The following is a 6585-nucleotide window of genomic DNA, read 5'->3' as shown; positions in this document are numbered from 1 at the left end:
AAATGAGGTTTACATAAGATAACTTGTTGTTTGCACTAAATGCTTGTTACCCTGTATGCTTAGAAGGAGCAAACCTAGCTAAGTTAATAGTACTAGAAATTGAAAAGCTAAAATTGTTTTTAGAATCAGCTAGTGCTTTTGGCAAACCAAACCCCTCAGCCAAATAGCTGCATGGTCTAGAGGTAGAGGAGTAGTTTCCTCACACCGGGTAAGTCTAGCTGAATATTAGTATACTCAGCCTTGCTTGTGGCATAATTTTTGCAGGTACGCTTCAGGATATGGTTGATGGTGTGACTTGGCCTACAACCCTGCCACCGGGTTGGACGGTCGAGTGGGATGCTGCTCCAGCAGGAGAGGAGCAAGAGGAGTAGTGGGCTAGGCCTTGCCCGATTCCTCGATACCGACGATATCAATTAACGCTGCATTTTATTTCGTGAACTTTTATTAGCTATTGAAAAACTCCGATCTATGTAATAATTCAGTAGTTTAATTTGAGGTCTTCCTGCTTTGTTGTATTTCTTCTGTGACTCACCTTCGTGTGAGATTGTGGTATTTGATCCTTGTTAAGTGGCTATATCAGACTAGATCTGAGGGACTGCGGGTTATTCCGATTTAAGTGTGTTACGGCCCCTGAGGCGTGACTTAGGCACTTAAGCTGGAATAATTCGGGTGGTTCTGCCACAGCTGGTATCGGAGCAAATACCACCAAAGAGAAGTACAATAAACCATGAATACCAATTTTCAATATCTAAAACTTGCTTAGAAACTGATAAGAATCGTCGGGACTAGAACGCTAGACCTAGGATGAAAGGCCTTAGGAATAGAGGGGGAAATAGGTGGCTAAGTAAGTAGGCCATGTGGGCCAGTCCTTAGCTTTTAAAGGATGCCCTAGGAGCACCCTTTATTTTGGAGAGGAGCCGTTATTTTTCAGCATGCATGCATTATAAAATTTGAAGGATTAAGAAGTAAAGAAGTAAAAAATTCGAGCTAACCCGCTTCTTTTCAAACCATCGAGGCTCTTTTATTTTCTTCCTTCCACCATAATCTTTACATCTGATACCCTTCCGCAGATGAATTCACCCACCCCCGCCAGTGGAGGAGACATTCGTTTCAGCTCTGACTTCCTTTCTCACGATGGCTTTCCTTCCATCTTGTGGGAAGTGCTTAACTCCGCTGGTTACCCTACGCCACCTTTGTACACGGTGCAGTTGTATGAGGAGCATCGGGTACCTCCTTGTCGGGTCTGGCTGACTTTGGAGGATCATCCCCTTCAGCCGGGTTGGTGTTCTCTTGACTCCGAGACGATTGGATTCAGGACGAACGACACCACTGAAGCGGTAGCCATGAAGACTCTGATGACTTTCTGTGGCTACCATCCCCTGGAGATGGTGATGCACCCCTTGGGACTCTTCCCTGCTGAGAAGAAGGATGACCCCATGTGGTGTAACCGTGTGAGCCATGTGAAAGATATGTGGGCAATGTATACTGACTTGGTTGGGAGGGTCACTGTTCAGTGCATGAGTGCGCTGTACCGCCTCTAGGCCCTGCAGAGCGACGCTATGGCACATCTTGCTAACATCGCTCAAACCACCAAGCTCACCCTCGACAGCCGAGAAGATTTTGTGGTCGACTTGTCCTCCGAGTTGGTGGAGAGGGATCTGCAGGTGGAAAGGCTGAGCCAGCGCATTACCACCTTAGAGCAGCAGGTGGAAATCCAAGACAACAATATTGATGTCTTGGAGAACCAGCTCCATGATGTGCAGAGGGAACTCGAAGAAGCTAATGACCACATGGACATGCACCACCTAGAGATGGAGGCCAATGAAGCCGGAAGCGAGGGAGAAGAGGCTCTCGAGGAGTTAGGGCCAGCCCCTGGTGCCAATGGGACTACCTCCGCGATGCCCCCTTCACCCGCATCCAGTGTCACTTCCACCGCTCATGGTTGATCAGTCGCTTTGACGTTTTAGGCGGATAGAAACCTACGCGAACTTAGTTAATGACAGATTTTGGACTAGGCTTACGGGTACTTTCCCCTAATTGATGTAATCCTTGAGAACTTTTGAAATTTGTGGGATGTTTGTAACCACGTTATCTTCATTTCGAACCTAATATTATGATTATGGCATTTTTCCTTTCATATGAGATAATAGCATGTCGTTCGAAATTGTGAGTTGGGATAACAATGGTGACAATCTATGTTTTCAGATGGCAGCTAGGCAGCGTCGAGGGCATAACGAGCAGGTTCCCCCGCCACCTCCTCCAGCTCCCACAGTGCAGGAGCTGATGGCCCACCAGAATGAGATTCTACGACAGCTCTTGCAGCGCCAGCCCCACCCCCAGCAGCATGGTGGAGGCCAGCAGCGGCAACCTACCAGGAATTCCTGAGTACGCAGCCACCCCTGTTCACCAAGGCAGAGGATCCGTTGGATGCTGACGTGTGGCTTCGCATCGTTGAGTCCAAGTTTCCCCTCCTCACGGGAGACTGCCCTGATGGTACCAAGACCCGCTTCGCCGCGCAGCAGCTTCGTGGCCCTGCTCGGACTTGGTGGGACCACTTCTGTGCTATGCTACCCGCTGATCGTGAAGTGTCTTGGGAGGAATTCAAGACTGCTTTCAGAGGGCACCATATGCTAGCTGGAATTCTGGATCGCAAGTTGAATGAATTTCTGGCACTCAATCAAGGAACCCTGAGAGCACCTAGAGGGGAGGTGAATAGGTGATCCTATACAACTTTAAACTTAAGCCACGAAAACTTGGTTAGGTGTTAGCACAATAATCGCCAAGTGGCTAGAGAGGAGTCTCAACAAAACACAATAACCACAAGAGATCAATCATAGAGATGGCACAGTGGTTTATCCCGTGGTTCGGCCAAGACCAACGCTTGCCTACTCCATGTTGTGGCGTCCCAACGGACGAGGGTTGCAATCAACCCCTCTCAAGCGGTCCAAAGACCCACTTGAATACCACGGTGTTTTGCTTGCTTTACTTTATCCCGTTTGCGAGGAATCTCCACACTTTGGAGTCTCTCGCCGTTACAAAGATGTTCACAAAGACGCACGGAGTAAAGGAGGGATTAGCAAATCACACAAGACACAAAGATCACAGCAAATGCGCACACACAAGACCCAGACTTAAGCTCAAAAGACTAGCACACTAGAACGGAGCTCAAATCACTAGAATATCGAACAAGTGCGCAAGAATGGAGTGTGAGTGATCAAGAGTGCTCAAGGAATACTTGGGATACTCCTTCAAGCGCCTAGGGGTCCCTTTTATAGCCCCAAGGCAGCTAGGAGCCGTTGAGAGCAATCTGGGAAGGCAATTCTTGCCTTCTGTCGCCTGGCGCACCGGACAGTCCGGTGCACACCGGACACTGTCCGGTGCGGATTTCTTTCCTTCTGTGGCGGAGCCGATCGTTGGCGCCTGGGAGCCGTTGGCGCACCGAACACTGTCCGGTGCACACCGGACAGTCCGGTGCCCCCTCCCGACCGTTGGCTCGACCACGTGTCTTGCGCAGATCGCGCAGCCGACCGTTGGCTCGGCCGACCGTTGGCTCACCGGACAGTCCGGTGCACACCGGACAGTCCGGTGCACACCGGACAGTCCGGTGCACACCGGACAGTCCGGTGAATTATAGCTGTACACCGTCGATGAAATCCCGAGAGCAGCGAGTTCGCACGAGCCAGCCTGGCGCACCGGACACTGTCCCGTGCACCACCGGACAGTCCGGTGCTCCCAGACTGAGCATAGTCTTGGCTGCTCGAGCCAAGACATTTCCAATTGTTCTTTTCCTGTTTCCAGCACTTAGACACAATATATTAGTCTCTAAAACAATGTACTAAGTCTGAGAAACATACCTTTATACTTGATTTGTACTTTGTCCACCATTTGACACTTAGGCACTTGTGTTGGACACTAAATCACCTAAACACTTAGAAATGGCCCAAGGGCACATTTCCTTTTCAATCTCCCCCTTTTTGGTGATTTATGCCAACACAACATAAAGCAAGTAGAACAAGTACAAAATCAATTCAAATATGAACTCAAATTTGTTTTGAATCAAATTTGGCATATATGGATCATTCTTTGCCACCACTTGGTTTGTTTTTGCAAATCAACCTCAATTTCCTATCTCTAAGTCAAACACATATGTTGAAACATAAAGAGAAATATTTCACGAGAAATTGATCAAGGATTCAAAAACTCCCCCTTTTCCCATAATTAAGCCTTCTCCCCACAAGAGACAAACAGAGGCAAATAAGAGTATTTTGACAAACAAAAAAAAACTCTAACTCTACTATTTTCAAAATTCACAAGTGGTAGCTGATCCATTTATTGCTTTGGCCTTATTTTCTCCCCCTTTGGCATCAAGCACCAAAACGGGATTAATTTTGGCCCTTTAACCCCATTGCCTCACCAAAATTTTCAACTAAGAGTAAAAGGCAATAAGATCATAAAGATGAACTTGGAATAAGTTACCCTCTCATCGGAGTGCAGTGGAAGTCTTGCATGGTCCAAGTCCACCTTTTCCCTTTCAATCCTCCTTCGAGACTAAATCAAGCAAACTCAAGCACATGGTTAGTCTCAAAGGGTCAAGTTGTAACACATCTCCCCCTAAATATGTGCATCACTTTGCAACGGACTTGTGAGGTCTAGGGAGTGCTTGTACAACTTGAGCACCATAACTAAGCAACAAAATGCATAAGGAACATGATCAAAGGCATAAACACATGTATGCTATAAATCAATCCAAGTTCCGCGAATCTAAGACATTGAGCTCACTACGCAGCCTGCAAAAGGTCTTCTCATCTAGGGCTTGGTAAAGATATCGGCTAGCTGGTTCTCGGTGCTAACATGAAACACTTCGATATCTCCCTTTTGCTGGTGGTCTCTCAAAAAGTGATGCCGGATGTCTATGTGCTTTGTGCGGCTGTGTTCAACAGGATTTTCCACCATGTGGATAGCACTCTCATTATCACATAGGAGTGGGACTTTGCTCAGATTGTAGCCAAAGTCCCTGAGGGTTTGCCTCATCCAAAGTAGTTGCGCGCAACACTGTCCTGCGGCAACGTACTCGGCCTCAGCGGTGGATAGGGCAACAGAGGTTTGTTTCTTAGAATTCCATGACACCAGGGACCTTCCTAAGAATTGGCACGTCCCTGATGTACTCTTCCTATCGACCTTACATCCAGCATAGTCGGAATCTGAATATCCAATCAAGTCAAAGGTAGACCCCTTTAGATACCAGAGCCCGAAGCAAGGCGTAGCAACTAAATATCTAAGAATTTGCTTCGCCGCCACTAAGTGACACTCCTTAGGATCGGATTGAAATCTAGCACACATGCATACGCTAAGCATAATATCCGGTCTACTAGCACATAAGTAAAGTAACGACCATATCATTGACCGGTATGCCTTTTGATCAACGGACTTACCTCCTTTGTTGAGGTCGGTGTGTCCGTCGGTCCCCATCGGAATCTTTGCGGGCTTAGCGTCCTTCATCCCAAACCGCTTCAGCAAATCTTGCGTGTACTTCGTTTGAGAGATGAAGGTGCCATCCTTGAGTTGCTTCACTTGGAACCCAAGGAAGTAGTTCAACTCGCCCATCATCGACATCTCGAATTTTTGCGTCATCACCCTGCTAAACTCTTCACAACACTTTTTATTAGTAGAACCAAATATTATGTCATCGACATAAATTTGGCACACAAAAAGATCACCGTCACAAGTCTTAGTGAAAAGGGTTGGATCGGCTTTCCCAACCTTGAAAGCATTAGTAATTAGAAAGTCTCTAAGGCATCCATACCATGCTCTTGGGGCTTGCTTAAGTCCATAGAGCGCCTTAGAGAGCTTACACACGTGGTCGGGGTACCGTTCATCCTCGAAGCCAGGGGGTTGCTCTACGTACACCTCCTCCTTGATTGGCCCGTTGAGGAAAGCGCTCTTCACATCCATTTGGAACAACCTGAAAGAATGGTGAGCGGCATATGCTAGCAAAATACGAATGGACTCTAGCCTAGCCACAGGAGCAAAAGTCTCCTCAAAGTCCAAACCTGCGACTTGGGCATAACCTTTTGCCACAAGTCGAGCCTTGTTCCTTGTCACCACTCCGTGCTCGTCTTGTTTGTTGTGAAACACCCACTTGGTGCCCACAACATTTTGCTTAGGACGAGGCACCTTTGTCCAAACTTCATTCCTCTTGAAGTTGTTGAGCTCCTCTTGCATGGCCAACACCCAGTCCGGATCTAGCAAGGCCTCCTCTACCCTGAAAGGCTCAATAGAAGAGACAAAGGAGTAATGCTCACAAAAATTAACTAATCGAGACCGAGTAGTTACTCCCTTGCTTATGTCACCCAAAATCTGGTCGACGGGATGATCCCTTTGAATCATCGCTTGGACTTGAGTTGGAGGTGCCGGTTGTGCTTCTTCCTCCATTACTTGATCACCTTGTGCTCCCCCTTGATCATACGCCTCATTTTGATGAACCTGTTCGTCTTCTTGAGTTGGGGGATGCACCATTGTTGAGGAAGAAGGTTGATCTCGTTCATCTTGTTCTTGTGGCCGCACATCTCCAATCGCCATGGTGCG

The sequence above is a fragment of the Zea mays genome, chromosome 1 (genome assembly GCF_902167145.1).
Source record: "Zea mays cultivar B73 chromosome 1, Zm-B73-REFERENCE-NAM-5.0, whole genome shotgun sequence".
In the NCBI taxonomy this organism is placed as follows: Eukaryota; Viridiplantae; Streptophyta; class Magnoliopsida; order Poales; family Poaceae; genus Zea; species Zea mays.
The sequence above is the reverse complement of the archived record's forward strand: the minus strand, read 5'-3'. Positions refer to the sequence as shown.